The sequence below is a fragment of the Schistocerca serialis genome, chromosome 9 (assembly GCF_023864345.2).
Source record: "Schistocerca serialis cubense isolate TAMUIC-IGC-003099 chromosome 9, iqSchSeri2.2, whole genome shotgun sequence".
Lineage (NCBI taxonomy): Eukaryota > Metazoa > Arthropoda > Insecta > Orthoptera > Acrididae > Schistocerca > Schistocerca serialis.
In genome coordinates, this window is record NC_064646.1 from 60,525,416 (window position 1) to 60,541,634 (window position 16,219).

Consider the following 16,219-nt stretch of genomic DNA (forward strand, 5'->3'; position numbering starts at 1 on the left):
ATGTACCATTCGCGTCAAATTCGTTGAAATCACGCAGAGGCTCAGCATATTCACCATGTACCGAGCGAGGTGGCGCAGTGGTTAGCACACTGGACTTGCATTCAGGAGGACGACGGTTCAATCCCGTCTCCGGCCATCCTGATTTAGGTTTTCCGTGATTTCCCTAAATCGCTTCAGGCAAATGCCGGTATGGTTCCTTTGAAAGGGCACGGCCGATTTCCTTCCCCATTCTTCCCTCACCCGAGCTTGCGCTCTGTCTCTAATGGCCTCGTTGTCGACGAGACGTTAAACACTAATCTCCTCCTCCTCCTCCATATTCACCATGTGAAAATACTGACAATAGTGATATAAACGCTTGCATTAGGACATTCTAGTTGAAACTGCAGTTTCACTTCATTCAGAGTCAAGTGTATTAGTCGTTGTTCTCAAATTTAGGTGGCGCCTTCAGATTATATCGGTTATTTTTCAGTAACAGGTGCCACAATTTTTTTTTTTTTACAGTTTCACTGGTTTCGATCTCCCTGGATCATCTTCAGATGCGTGTAGTTGCGTCAGCAACCCGTCGTGTCTGCATCGAGCTACACGCAAGAATACTGTTTGTGATGATTCACGGAGATCGAAACTAGTCGCATTGGGAAAAATTGTGCAACGGGAAGGCCGGCCTTGGTGGCCGAGCGGTTCTAGGCGTTTCAGTCTGGAACCGCGCGACCGCTACGGTCGCAGGTTCGAATCCTGCCTCGCGCATGGATGTGTGTGATGTCCTTAGGTTAGTTAGGTTTAAGTAGTTTTAAGTTCTAGGGGACTGATGACCTCAGCTGTTTTGTCCCATAATGCTCACAGCCATTTGAACCATTTTTTTGCAACAGGGAGTGAAAAATAAACGATAAATTTTTTTTTTAAAGAATGTGATTGCAGTTACTGAATCCATTCGCGTCAAATGTGTCGGCTACAGTCAGTTGTATTTTTACGCTCACTGATATATTGGGCTCACATTTCTATAACCTTTTTTACTATAAATTGTACTTAAAAACTACACTGCTGGCCACCGTAAATGCAACACCAAGAAAGACAAGAGGTAGCACAACAAAATTTATTTTGTAGATAACATGTTGACCAAGTATCAAATGATTACGTTTACAGACGTCTGTGACATGTGGTTCCTGCCAGAATCAGTAGCCAGAGTAGCCGCCATTGTTGGAGATCAGCGCTGCCACACGTCTCGGCATTGAGTCAAAGAGACGTTGGATGTATTCCTGGGGTACAGCAGCCCAAGCAGCTTCCACACGTTGCCAAAGATCATCTGGTGTGGCAGCTGGGGATGTAATCTGGGTCACTCGTTGAGCAACCATGGACCACATGTTTTCTATCGGCGAAAGATCCGGAGAGCGAGCCGGCCAGGGAAGCACTTCAATCTGGTTATTGACGAAGAACCTTTGGACAATGCGTGCCACATGTGGTCGCGCATTATCCTGTTGAAATATGGCTGTGGCCGAGCCCTGAAGGTAAGGAAGGACAACTGGCTCCAGCACCTCGGATATGTAGAGCCGGCTATTTAAAGTACCGGCAATGCGTACTAGAGGCGTGCGAGAGTAATATCCAATACCGCCCCATACCATAATACCCGGTGCAAGACCAGTGTGGCGGTGCATAATGCAGCTGTCCAGCATCCTCTCTCCACGGTGTCTCCACACTCGAATCCGACCATCGTGGTGATGCAGACAGAAGCGTGCCTCGTCAGTAAAGACAACGTCATTCCATTCTGCCGTCCACATCCGTCTGTCATCACACCATTGGCTACGGAGACGTCTGTGGTTCTGCGTCAATGGTAGACGAAGCAATGGACGTCTTGCGGACAGACCACACTGCTGTAAACGGCGTCGAATGGTACGCGCAGACACTGGATGATGCGTTACAGACGCAATGTGCTGTGCTATGGTTCGGGATGTCACTGAGCGATCCGTCACTGCCATGCGCACAATTTGCCTATCAGCACGTGCAGTGGTGCACCGAGGTGAATGCGATCGACCACGTCGGTCCGTCGTACCCTCCTGCATCCAACGGTCACATATCCGCATTACAGTTGTTTGGTTTCGTCCAACACGACTAGCGATTTCTCTGTATGATAATCCACAATCTCGGTAAGCCACTATCCTTCCTCTGTAGAACTCGGATACTTGATCAAACGATGTTCACTGTTGTCTACGAGGCATAACTGATCGTCTTGTGAAACAACCACAAGGTAAACACACGTGCTGAACGTACACTCGTCGAAATCGCCAAGCCTTAAATGGCGCTATGAGGTGGCGCCACAGGCGCGCGTGATGTGCGTCTGCGCTGAAATTCTAATCAGTTGCATATCTCATCGCTGCAAACCCATGGTGTAAATTTCACATGATTCGGATGCTTCCTTCAGGGTGTTGCATTTACGGTGGCCAGCAGTGTATTTCAGGAGTATTTTATGTTCTTCATACGTAAGATGTGCGGGTGGAATAATATATTATTGATGACTCCTGAATTGCTTTCGAGTGTGCGCCATTTTGAACCTTTCTGTGTGCTTCCCCAGGGCACCAACCCCGCACGTTGCATTTCTCGGGCACACTGCCCTTCCTACTGAGCTACCTAGACGCGACTCACGACCCACAGTCACAGCGTCAGGTGTGCCAGCGTCTCTTAATCTTGAAGCCTCACAGACGCTCTCTTGCACGCCTTCCTGGACTAGCAGCCCTGGAAGAGCCGATGGAGTCCTTCTGTGCTGTTGGGAATATACGAGTATGTGAGAGTTACGGGCAGACTGAAGCTCTGATGGCGGAATGAAGTCAAAGATGGGTAACAATTTTTCTTAGTTGTTACCTACTATGGTCAATGATATGAAGTGCTAAGTCCGATCCACATACACTGGTGCGCAAGGCTTAGGGACGAAAGTAGCGTTCGCGTGATGTGTCACTGCCAAGTAGCTCGATGAAACTTCGACTTTAGATAGAACTGGTGTACTATAGCACAGAAGTAACTGGAAGAAATAGGCAATGAGACGAACGGAAACGTCACTATTGTTCAAAGACAATAATTACACTGAAGTCATTGCCATTCATGATAGTCCTTTGGAGATTACAGAAGGCGAGACAGTGTTCTTAACTGGGTGAATGATCACAACGAACAACACCGCATGCCTTGCAACATGCTGCCATGATAGTTTGTAAGATTGATACGGAGTTCTTGTGGTAGAGTCTTCCATATCTGTTGACAACTGGTGGGTGATCGATGGCGCTTGTAGGCGTACTGCAATACGTCTCTCCAACGTATTCCTCAAGTACTGGGGCAACTGTGGTGAGACCTATGCCTACTTCGGTGGCCTTGGAATCACATGGAACCCCTGATGTCGCTGCGTCTTCCGGCAGTGAGCATCATACCGGTCAGCCATCACTCCAGGGTGAATGGCGGACAGTGGTGGGCTCGCGCGTGCCTGGCCGAAAGGCGAAGGTGGGATCTGGCCGCGTGGCAGCTGCCTTACCCCTTTCCAACAGGTACGGGGTGCTTCCTAGTGGTGATGACATCGTTTCCGAGCCACCACAGGATGCCTCGCCTGTTGGGCCAGTGGCCGATTCTCCGGCAAGGTCCCGACAGTCACAGAGGGCGGGCCTATTAGTTATAGGGAGCTCCAACGTTAGGCGGGTTATGGAGCCCCTCAGGAAAATAGCGGGTAGGTCGGGGAAGAATGCCAGTGTGCACTCGGTGTGCTTGCCGGGGGGTCTCGTCCGTAATGTGGAGGCGGCCCTTCCGGCAGCTATTGAACGCACTGGGTGTGACCGGCTGCAGATAGTAGCACATGTCGGAACGAATGACGCCTGCCGCTTGGGTTCTGAGGCTATCCTTGGTTCCTTCCGGCGGCTGGCTGATTTGGTGAAGACAACCAGCATCGCACGCGGAGTGCAAGCTGAGCTTAATATCTGCAGCATAGTGCCCAGAGTCGATCGCGGTCCTCTGGTTTGGAGCCGTGTGGAGGGTCTAAACCAGAGGCTCAGACGACTCTGCGACTATAATGGTTGCAAATTCATCGACCTCCGTTATTGGGTGGAGAACTGTAGGGCCCCCCTAGATAGGTCAGGCGTGCACTACACACCGGAAGCAGCTACTAGGGTAGCAGAGTACGTGTGGCGTGCACACGGGGGTTTTTTAGGTTAGAGGGACCCCCCCTTGGGCGAAACGATAAAATACCTGACGGCTTACCAGAGAGGACATTATCATCGTTGATAAAGAACGTCCGTCCTCAGAGACCAAAAACAGGAAAAGTTAACGTAATATTGGTAAACTGCAGGAGTATCCAGGGCAAGGTTCCTGAATTAGTATCTCTTATTGAAGGAAATAGTGCGCATATAGTATTAGGAACGCAAAGTTGGTTAAAACCGGAAGTGAACAGTAACGAAATCCTAGACACAGAATGGAATATATACCGCAAGGATAGGATAAACGCCAATGGTGGAGGAGTATTTATAGCAGTAAAGAATTCAATAATATCCAGTGAAGTTATTAGCGAATGCGAATGTGAAATAATCTGGGTTAAGTTAAGTATCAAAGGTGGGTCAGATATGATAGTCGGATGCTTCTATAGACCACCTGCATCAGCAACCGTAGTAGTTGAGCGCCTCAGAGAGAACCTGCAGAACGTCGTGAAGAAGTTTCGTGATCATACTATTGTAATAGGGGGAGACTTCAATCTACCAGGTATAGAATGGGATAGTCACACAATCAGAACTGGAGCCAGGGACAGAGACTCTTGTGACATTATCCTGACTGCCTTGTCCGAGAATTACTTCGAGCAGATAGTTAGAGAACCAACTCGTGAAGCTAACGTTTTAGACCTCATAGCAACAAATAGACCGGAACTTTTCGACTCCGTGAATGTAGAAGAGGGTATCAGTGATCATAAGTCAGTGGTTGCATCAATGACTACAAGTGTAATAAGAAATGCCAAGAAAGGAAGGAAAATATATTTGCTTAACAAGAGTGATAGGGCACAAATCGCAGAATATCTGAGTGACCAGCATCAAACGTTCATTTCTGAGGAAGAGGATGTGGAACAAAAATGGAAAAAATTCAGAAACATCGTCCAGTACGCCTTAGATAAGTTCGTACCGACTAAGGTCCAAAGCGAGGGGAAAGATCCACCGTGGTATAACAATCATGTACGAAAGGTACTACGGAAACAAAGAAAGCTTCATCATAGGTTTAAGAGTAGTCGAATCATAGCTGATAAGGAAAAGCTGAACGAAGCGAAAAAGAGCGTAAAGAGAGCAATGAGAGAAGCATTCAACGAATTCGAACATAAAACATTGGCAAACAATCTAAACAAGAACCCTAAAAAGTTTTGGTCATATGTAAAATCGGTAAGCGGATCTAAATCCCCTATTCAGTCACTCGTTGACCACGATGGCACCGAAACAGAGGACGACCGAAGAAAGGCAGAAATACTGAATTCAGTGTTCCGAAACTGTTTCACTGCGGAAAATCGTAACACGGTCCCTGACTTCAGCCGTCGCACGGACGCCAAAATGGAAAATATTGAAATAAACGATATTGGAATTGAAAAACAACTGCTATCACTTAGTAGCGGAAAAGAATCCGGACCAGACGAGATACCCTTAAGATTCTACAGTGATTATGCTAAAGAACTTGCCCCCTTTCTATCAGCAATTTATCGTAGATCGCTGGAAGAACGTAAAGTACCTAGCGACTGGAAGAAAGCGCAGGTCGTTCCCATTTTCAAGAAGGGTCATAAATCGGATGCGAATAATTATAGGCCTATTTCGCTTACGTCAATCTGTTGTAGAATAATGGAACATGTTTTGTGTTCTCGTATTATGACGTTCTTAGATAATACAAATCTCCTTCATCATAACCAACATGGATTCCGCAAACAGAGATCATGTGAAACTCAGCTCGCCCTATTTGCCCAAGAAATTCACAGTGCCGTAGACACTAGCGAGCAGATTGATGCCGTATTCCTGGACTTCAGGAAGGCATTTGATACGGTTCCGCACTTACGTTTAGTGAAAAAAATACGAGCTTACGGAATATCGGACCAGGTTTGTGATTGGATTCAGGATTTCCTAGAAGAAAGAACACAACATGTCATTCTTAACGGTTCAAAATCTGCAGATGTAGAGGTAATTTCGGGAGTACCGCAGGGAAGCGTGATAGGACCTTTATTGTTTACAATATACATAAATGACTTAGTTGACAACATCGGTAGCTCCGTGAGGCTATTTGCAGATGACACGGTTGTCTACAAGAAAGTAGCAACATCAGAAGACTCGTACGTACTCCAGGAGGACCTACAGAGGATTAATGCATGGTGCGACAGCTGGCAGCTTTCCCTAAACGTAGATAAATGTAATATAATGCGCGTACATAGGGGCAGAAATCCATTCCAGTACGATTATGCCATAGGTGGTAAATCATTGGAAGCGGTAACGACCGTAAAATACTTAGGAGTTACTATCCGGAGCGATCTGAAGTGGAATGATCACATAAAACAAATAGTGGGAAAAGCAGGCGCCAGGTTGAGATTCATAGGAAGAATTCTAAGAAAATGTGACTCATCGACGAAAGAAGTAGCTTACAAAACGCTTGTTCGTCCGATTCTTGAGTATTACTCATCAGTATGGGACTCTTACCAGGTTGGATTAATAGAAGAGATAGACATGATCCAGCGAAAAGCAGCGCGATTCGTCATGGGGACATTTAGTCAGCGCGAGAGCGTTACGGAGATGCTGAACAAGCTCCAGTGGCGGACACTTCAAGAAAGGCGTTACGCAATACGGAGAGGTTTATTATCGAAATTACGAGAGAGCACATTCCGGGAAGAGATGGGCAACATATTACTACCGCCCACATATATCTCGCGTAATGATCACAACGAAAAGATCCGAGAAATTAGAGCAAATACGGAGACTTACAAGCAGTCGTTCTTCCCACGCACAATTCGTGAATGGAACAGGGAAGGGGGGATCAGATAGTGGTACAATAAATACCCTCCGCCACACACCGTAAGGTGGCTCGCGGAGTATAGATGTAGATAGATGTAGATGTACTCTATGGGACTGAAGTCGAGGCAACGGGTGGACCAGTTCTATTTGCCGAACAGCTTTTCGTTCGAAGACCTCCTCCACGTGCGCCGTTCGATGCGATAGTGCGTTCTCATGTTCAGAAATGAAATCAGGGCCGGAGGGTGCCGTGTTCAAATATTTGGAAGCGAGTACGTGCATGCAAAAAATTATGCCTCCCCACACCGTAACATCGGCACCACCAAAACGATTATGTTTGACAATGTAATTGTGACATTATGTTCCCACCCCATTTGTTTCTTATCAGGTGTGCATTCGTCCCTCACTTCAGTTTTCTCGATGACAATACGCGACCGCACCGTACAGCACAGGTTGAGTAGCTCGGGATGAGAGGATACTCGGCAAATAGACTGGTCTGGCCGTCCCACAACTTAAATCTTATGGTACAGATGGGGGTTTGCGTTGGGGAGTCACACAGCAGCACGTCCACAGTCACCAACTACCATCCAGCAGTTTTCGGCCGTGCTCGTGAAGGGTTGCGGTTGGGTTGTTTGGGGGAGGAGACCAAACAGCGAGGTCATCGGTCTCATCGGATTAAGGAAGGACGGGGAAGGAAGTCGGCCATGCCCTTTCACAGGAACCATCCCGGCATTTGCCTTGAGCGATTTTAGGGAAATCACAGAAAACCTAAATCAGGATGGTCGGACGCGGGATTGAACCGTCGTCCTCCTGAATGCGAACTCGTGAAGGAATGGAAGGCCCTGCCACAGTCTTTCGTAATGTCCATCACGAATCGATTTGACTTTATTTTCCAAGCGTCATTCCTGTCTAATTTCCTATTTCTTTCACTTATCTGCTGTACTATACTGTAGCAGTTCTTTCTATAAATGGTCGAAGTTTCATCGAGCTATGGCAGCGGCACATCGTGCGGAACTTACTTTTGCCTTAAGTTTGCCACACCATTCTATTTACTCCGCAAGCCACTGTGCATTCCACGGCGAAAGGCATAGCGAACCAGTATTGTCGCTATATTTAAGGGAGGAATTCAGTTAGAATAGTGTTTTTTGTTTGATATGCAGAGTGTATTAGTAGCTAAAACTAGCACGGGTGAAACAGAAGCAGAAACATTGCGGTAAACATGAGACGGAAAACGAGCATGGTGATCAGTCTTACGCGTCCAGGACAGCAGACTTACAAGGGCTCGCTCGGTAATGCAAATCTGAATGCACTAATTGCTGGGTTTGACGCGCTGATTCTGCAATTGGAGACGTAGTTGTAAGATTAGCACCGGACTAGGGGGTTAAGACTACAGTTATCGAGTCGTCCGACCTCGAATTAAGCACAACGGGAAATACTGTCAGAACGTTTGAGGTATCAACAGCAGCTCAAAATGCAGTCTACACTTGGGTCAATAAGCGGCCATCAAAAACTTTCCGTTCCAAGGACGTACAGACCACAAACGGTATCAGGCAAAATCACCGTGGGTATTGAAGCAATCATCACAACGACACACTAGGCAGGCGATACATCTACATCTACGTGATTACTCTGCTATTTACAATTACGTGCCTGGCAGAGGGTTCAATGAACCACCTTCAAGCTGTCTCTCTACCGTTCCACTCTCTACAGCGCGCGGGAAAAACGAGCACTTACATTTTCCTGTGCGGGCCCTGATTTCTCATCTTTTTTCGTGATGATCGTTTCTCCCTATGTAGGTGGGTGTCAACAGAATGTTTTCGCAATCGGAGGAGAAAACTGATGATTGAAATTTCATGAGAAGATCCCGTCGCAACGAAAATCGCCTTTGTTTTAATGATTGCCACTCTAATCCCCGTATCATGTCTGTGGCACTATCTCTCCTATTTCGCGATAATACGGAACGTGCCGCCATTCTTTGAACTTTTTCAATATCATCCGTCAGTCCCACCTGATACGGATGCCACACCGCACAGCAATACTCCAGAATTGGTCGGACAAGTCTAGTTTGAGCAGTCTCTTTAGTAGATCTGTTGCACCTTGTAAGTGTTCTGCCAATGAATCGCAGTCTTTGGTTTGCTCTACCCACAATATTATCTATGTGGTCGTTCCAGTTTAGGTCAATTGTGATTGTAATCCCTTAGTTGAATTTACGTCCTTCAGATTTGTGTGACGTATCGCGTAATCGAAATTTAGCGGATTTCTTTTAGTACTCATGTGAATAACTTCACACTTTTCTCTATTTAAGGTCAACTGCCACTTTTTCACCATACCTGTTAGGTAAAACACATGTCCTACTGCGTGAAGAAGTCTATAACTGCCTGCCGCATGTTCTCGTCCGACACGAATGGTCGACCCTTCAAACCCTTTTTTAAGGGATCTTAGGCGTGATAATCGCGTGAGGAGGGATCAAGGCTATAGGGCGGTGGCTCGTCTCCCACTTAAGTTGGCGAGAGTTTCTGCGTTACGACATTTGCGATATGAGGGAGTGCGTTATCATGAAGCGGTATCACTTCTAGTTGTGCACCATTCCACAGCAGTCGCTTTCGACGGACACGCTGCCCCGTTCCCATTCTTCGCTCTCCGATACCGGAGTTTGCCCTTCGGCAGCCAAGAAATGAGTAACAGCACGATGGTCCGCTTTGGACGCACTTGGTTATAATGTCTGCATAGTTCACGTTTCCGCATTTATCGCACGCACGTCGGAAAGGCACTAATGTCACACTAATCCCATATATTCATGTCGGTGCTCATATACTCGCATATAAGCTGGGGCAACATCGTCAAACGGAAACTTGTTAGTCACTCCTTGTGTTCGGAAACAGACAGCGGCGTGATTTCGCTAGTTCATCAGGTAGCGGCCTGAGCGTGGCAATGTCTACGTGGAGACATTAGGGTTAGATCACTGTTGGTTCTATAGGCACACAGGAGATCCTAGAAGACGTGGAACACGTCATAAATATAGAAACTGCACATGTTATTTTGAAAGAAGGAACTGATGAGCTATTGTTAATTCAAGAGATCCTACTAGATTTGGCCCTCATGTATACGAAAAAAGTACAAGGAATATACATTTTTCGTTTGTAGATTAATCAAAACGCTTAAGAGAACATTTAATGAATAGGCACTGGTCGCGTGGGAAACTCGAAAGTCTGAAATCCTTCGTGGAAACCGTACATAGAGAGATGACATCGGTCTATCGGCATGGCATATAATTATTGGTGGGCAAAGCTACCTCCGTATTTAACAATAAATAGGCAAAACAGACGCAAGTGTCAGCTTTTAGGTTCCCAACTTTTTGTCAGGAATATGACTTTCTTTCAAACAACACTGGTTTCATGTTGCATGAAGTATCTATGTTCTTCTAACGTACTCTCTGTTGTGATACCAGCTTTGGATATTGCACTGTGGATGCAACTGTTAATTTTGTGAAGTTCGGACTAAGACTGCAAAAAACGGGCTGTTAGGCATGTGTAAATTCTGGCCTTCGGTTCTTTCAGAACACTTCAGCTTTTGAATGTCATTATCACTAAGGACTGGCTCTCGTACAGTATCTCCCCTTGAATGGCGTCATACATTTCACAATATACGCGATTGCTCTTGTTAAACTTAACACACTACCACTTTTCGATTCACATGGTGCAACTAATTGCACCCGCCCTATCCGGGTACAAAGTCAGTATGGTATAAGACTGACCTCGCACAAAAGTGATACTTACATTCCGTGACTGAAATTACAGATATGAATAGTCATATTCGGAATAATGGTTCATGCGTAACCAATGAGCCAGGCTCGGCACGACAACAGTTTGTGTATTTCTTCGAATGTGAGTCGTGGTCATTACACCGCACGGAAGTGGAGGCGCTGCCGGCAGTAGGAAAATGACGAGAATTTCCATAATTATGCACCCTCGGGCACTTTGTGAAGTAATTATAGATACGTGAGCCAACGTTGCAACGCTTTCTGTCCCCCGTCAACGCCAGTGATCACGTGTTAGTGCGTGTCTGCTACCAACGAAGCCCGTGTGTGTGAGAGGATCATCTTAGCCTCTACTAGCGAGCAAGAGGAGTATATTTCCATGAGATTAAGAGACACCTAAGGATTTTCTGTCGCGCCAACGACAGTATGAATTAACGTCTCTCTGGATATTTTTCTGGTTATCTCTGCTCACAAAGTGTTTCGATTAGAAACTGTTAATTCTTCTTGTATTTCGCTGACTTTCACGAACTTGGTCTACTGAAAGTTTTGCTGTAACGCTAGAATACGTAGGAAGCGACAGTAAAGCCTGCAACAGATGACGGCAGGTCTAAAAGAGTACACGTGTAGTTCGTGGAATATGGACAAGATCATAGGAAACCACCACATATTGTACTTTACATTTTTTTGAGTCATCAGTCTTCTTACTGGTATGATGTGGTTTTGTGTTAGCAGAAGAGCCAACACCGTGTTACGAGTGGAGGCCGAAATGCACGCGTTTTAGCTCAAGCAGGGTGGCGTGAAGAGGGAAGAACTATACTGACGTGAGGTCTGGAACATGACGAGGAATGAGAATTCAGTAAGCGGACGTAATTAGTTTGATACTTAACTTTAATCCATTAATGATGAACGTCGCTCTTGACGGTACATGTTTCACAATATTATCTGTTCACAATACATTCTTGAAGATAGTAAGAACTATCTTCAAGAATGTATTGTGAACAGATAGTAACTGAATATGGCGCCTTGCTAGGTCGTAGCAAATGACGTAGCTGAAGGCTATGCTAAACTGTCGTCTCTGCAAATGAGAGCGTATGTAGACGGTGAACCATCGCTAGCAAAGTCGGCTGTACAATTGGGGCGAGTGCTAGGGAGTCTCTCTAGACTAGACCTGCCGTGTGGTGGCGCTCGGTCTGCAATCACTGATAGCGGCGACACGTGGGTCCGACGTATACTAACGGACCGCGGCCGATTTAAAGGCTACCACCTAGCAAGTGTGGTGTCTGGCAGTGACACCACATGTGGCCCGCCACGAAATTCCTCTCTTGTAGCAACCTCTTCATCTCAGAATAGATCTTGAAACCGACCTCCTCAATAATATCGTGTGTGATTTGAGCTTTCCAGGTCCACAGGAAGCTCCAAATAACGAATGGCGTTAATCGAAGGCATGGCTTAACTTCTCTGTGAGCTCGTCACCGGATTTTTGGTAGGTGGGTTCCATAAATACGATCACTTTGTATAATTTATGTAGTGGCGTATGTTTCATGCAACCAGTTATACTAGACGTCACGTGTCACTGCAATCTTCAAAGCTTCAGTTGCCCTCTTTGGCACGTACAGATATGGTCAAGACTGGGAAAGAATCTTCTGACATAGAGAAGCACAGTGTCTGGGTTGTTTTACGCTTACGTTTATGCCATTCCTATAATATAAGTGTGTTGCATAATATATTGATGAATGTCTTAATCATCTTCTTCAAGAAAGAAAGATTAAAGTTTAAAGGCTCGACGACCACTCAGTGAAGAGAACAAGCTTGGATCGGAGATTGTATGTCAGAGGGTACTTTTGCTACCAGTATCATCTTTGCTCCAAACCGTTCTATTCAGTTTCATATCCTCGACTGTTAAAGTGCGCGTCATTTACGACGGCGGCCGAGTTTAGGTTCGTTCTGCGCGTCTGACGTCACAAAACACAATCAGCCAATGAACAGAGAACGACGTTGCCAGATCTCGACTGCAGTGCAGAGCACAGACGAGTGTCTTCAGTTTTAGAAACGTTCAGTCATAAATAAAGTAATTGAACAAAAGCAATGTCCTGATAGCAGAATTTCTTTTATAGAAAGTTTTGAAAAAGCATTCTTTATACCAATTACTTCATGTTCTATTAATTAATTAAATCAAACAAGCAATAAGCCTCCTAATTCAGGCGATAGCAAGGAAAGGTGTTTGTATCATTCTCGCTAACCGCTTTTCCGCAATAAAGAACAGTGGTAATTGTTCATTTCCTATTGTGAGTAATTCATAGTCATACCAACAGTGTTTGTCGGTATTTTGCGTGAAATTTTAAAGTCCTCCAGGAAATCTATTTAGTTTTAGTGATGAGCTGCGTTAGCGTAATGGTTAAAGTGTTTGGCAGCTAAGCGAAAGGTTCAGAGTCCAAACCTTACTCGATGCTTCCTATTTTCTTTATTTAAAAACAATATCGCAGTGTCTTACTTCATGAAGTTTATCCGTTTGAATGTAATTTTTTGAAATTTCTAGTGGCAACCAAAATCGACCATACGGAAAGTATACGCTATGGACTTTTACCTCTGTAAACTCTTCAAAATTTCATGCGATGGTTTACTATATTTAATGCTGCACAATATCTGCGTTGAACATCGAAACAAATTTAAGTCATTTACGGGGGGAAGGTATCAGTCAAGAAGATGTGTAAAAATCAAATTTTTGGGCCAAATAGTTTTTGTGAAATCGAATGATAAGTGTGTCAAAGCAGTCGAAACACCATGTGTCTGCACAGGCGAGCAGTGCAGTGATGACAAATTCGCGTTCTGCGCGGAATGCGGGGAGCACCTCTCTGTAGCAGGGAAAGGGTTAATGCGGCCGTGGTGGCTTTACTTCATAAACTGCGAGCTGCCCCCTAAACGTAAGTTTGCGAACTATACTATGGCGCTGCTTCTCTTGGCGCGAACAACTGGCAACGCAGCAATCTCCGGCGTCTGGGCGGGCATGCGCGAACCGCCAAGATAAAAGAAGTGAACTATAGAATGCCATCTCCCATACGGGGCGTACCGCATTGGAACAGAACGACGTGTACAGAGTGTTCGGAAATTCCCATTACAAACATCTAGGACTTGTTGAGCGGAGTGGGTACGTAATATTTTGAATAAGAAATCATGTCCGGGGAAATATCGTTTCCGTGCTACAGCCGTTTGAAACCATGTTTGCTAGGTAGCTATGGAACAGGGTTGGCGTGGAGAAGGGTGGTTAGGTCGATTCGGCTGATGTCATTTGACCTCTGTCCTACCTCTCTGACCTGGTTCGAGCCTCATTGAAGTGTCTGTGTGTGTTAGACAAACATGACTGAGTACACGCTCCCAGGGTGTACTGATATTATCCTTCTGAATGGTGAAGCTCGCGGTAATGGAAGAGCTGCTCATCGCCTTTATCAAGATCGTTCTCCACAACGTCCGACTTCATCGCGTACCCTTTATGCCATAATTGAGCAGCCGCTTCGAGAAGGAGACGCCGCACACAACCGAACTGGAAGAGGCCACAGTGCATCACGTTGAAGAGAACCCAAGTACAAGAACAATTTAAATGGCTATTAATGAGTGAAATCGTAAAACAAGTGACGTACTGGGTCATCCTAATCAATTACTTGTAAAACTAGTAGCGTTATCAACATGTTTTCAGATGGTCGTACCACGGTAGGTTTCCGAACATTGGTTCCAGTCGAAATATTGTCTAGTCACTCCTTCTACAAGTCGTAGAAGTTTGTAACGGTAATTTCGGAATGCCTCCCGAAAGTTTGTAACGGAAATTTCCGAGCGCGTTGTACACACTGTCCGATTTCGTCTGAGAGATTTAAAACCAGGCTTTTTATTTTTGTTAAGTGGTGTGAGTCTGCCGATTCTTTGGACGGCATACGGCAGAATTTGTGGCATACCCTCCCCGACAGAAGTGTTCACTGTAGTGTGACATCCGCTGCTGTATCCAGGAATGGTCAAACTGGTGCCAGAATGAGAGGGGAAAACTTTACTGCCAGACAAAAACCAGAAAACGCAAAGCTGATTATTTATTAAGTTGGGTGTAATAGCTAAGTAGAGATGAAATTAAAAAAATGGTCAGTTGCGAGTAGATCTCGCGTTCTAAGGGTTTCGTACAAACTAGACCGCTCATCCATCCAGGAAATCGAGAAAGTCGACGATTTTTGCCTGTTGTCGACAGTTCTTTTTCCTTGCGATATAATTACAAATTAATCCTTTTTCAGATTTTTCCTTTACCTTTACTGTAAAATCTTGCGTCATGCCAACCATATAGGTTTTAATGGGTGAGTTTGGGAGTATCAAAATATTTGACATAAACGGCCGTTATCTTTCGATTGCACTGACTTAGAAGCATAACGTTTTTACACCGCCAAAGATACATGGACTTGAATATGTGACTTGCATTTCAACTTGCAAGTTTCTGAGAAGAGGGCTTTTTAACGGTCGGACAGACAGACAGATAACAAAGTGATCCCCGTATGAAGGTTTCATTTTCGCCGACTGAGGTATGGGACCGTTTTACGAAAAAAAGAAATTGTCTAAAAGTAGGAAATAAAGTAAATTAGAGAAATATTTGATGCGCGTTTGAGTGATGATGGTCTAGCTCCCCATCTGCTGTTAGCTAATTTTTTCAGTATTTTATTTCTTACTTCGACTTCATGACATGTCTTCTGACGGTAGTGCGTGCACGTCAATGATACACAAGTATGTCGGGCTACCTATGCATCATTTGCTGTACATAATTTCGAGCGTCATCCAAAGGTGAAAACTGTACACGAAAAAAGAATGTGTACCCCGTTCCATTCCTATGTGATACGTCGTGCATGGTAGAGAGTATTCCAATAATCAAGAAAATAAAATCGAACAGAAAGAGTTACGGTGGAAAATGATAGTGGAAGGAAAAGTACCCTCCGACGTACAACGTAAGGTGGGTGCAGGGTGCATGACAAGGGCAAGGGGTGTTCGCGCACCGACGTTCTCCGATCCTCCTTACAGTCTCTCCTCAGCCCGTCGTCCACGAGCTTTTCGTTGTGACCAGACGAAACTACTTTCATGCTGCCATAACAGTGGATCCTTTGATTGCTCGGTGAGGTGGCACATGGAACAATAACTCATGAAATATTGTTTCACATTATTACATAAATGAACAAAAGATTTACTTAACTTTGCCACACTTCTCTGCCACAGGAGTATGGACAGTTTACAACTGTTATTGACAAGTAAAGCATCACTCGATACACTTATTAACAAACTGTTCTCTCGCAGTACAAAATGCAACATTTAAGAAAGTGCATTTCATCAGAAACTTTGAATCACTCGTTGGTCCTACACTGTAATGTTGAGTCTTTCTGATGAGGTCGCCAACTTGATTGAGGAGCTCTTGCATGTTCGACACTGTATTGACCTCAGTGTGAGGGCGCTGCTGTGCTGAAAGGGA

General features: G+C 45.2%; 1 protein-coding gene across 4 annotated transcripts in view; it reads left to right on the forward strand.

Annotated features, from left to right (window-relative positions):
- The window catches only part of LOC126418647 (fatty acyl-CoA reductase wat-like), a 221,818-nt gene that overhangs the window by 17,623 nt on the left and 187,976 nt on the right, over positions 1-16,219 (forward strand). The window contains exon 1 of one of the 4 annotated variants that reach the window (XM_050085517.1): positions 2,692-2,769. The exons of the other annotated variants lie outside the window; for them this stretch is intronic. The gene's annotated coding sequence lies outside the window, so the exon portion shown is untranslated. Of the gene's footprint in view, positions 1-2,691; positions 2,770-16,219 lie in introns of those variants that run through there. 4 annotated transcript variants of the gene reach the window in all.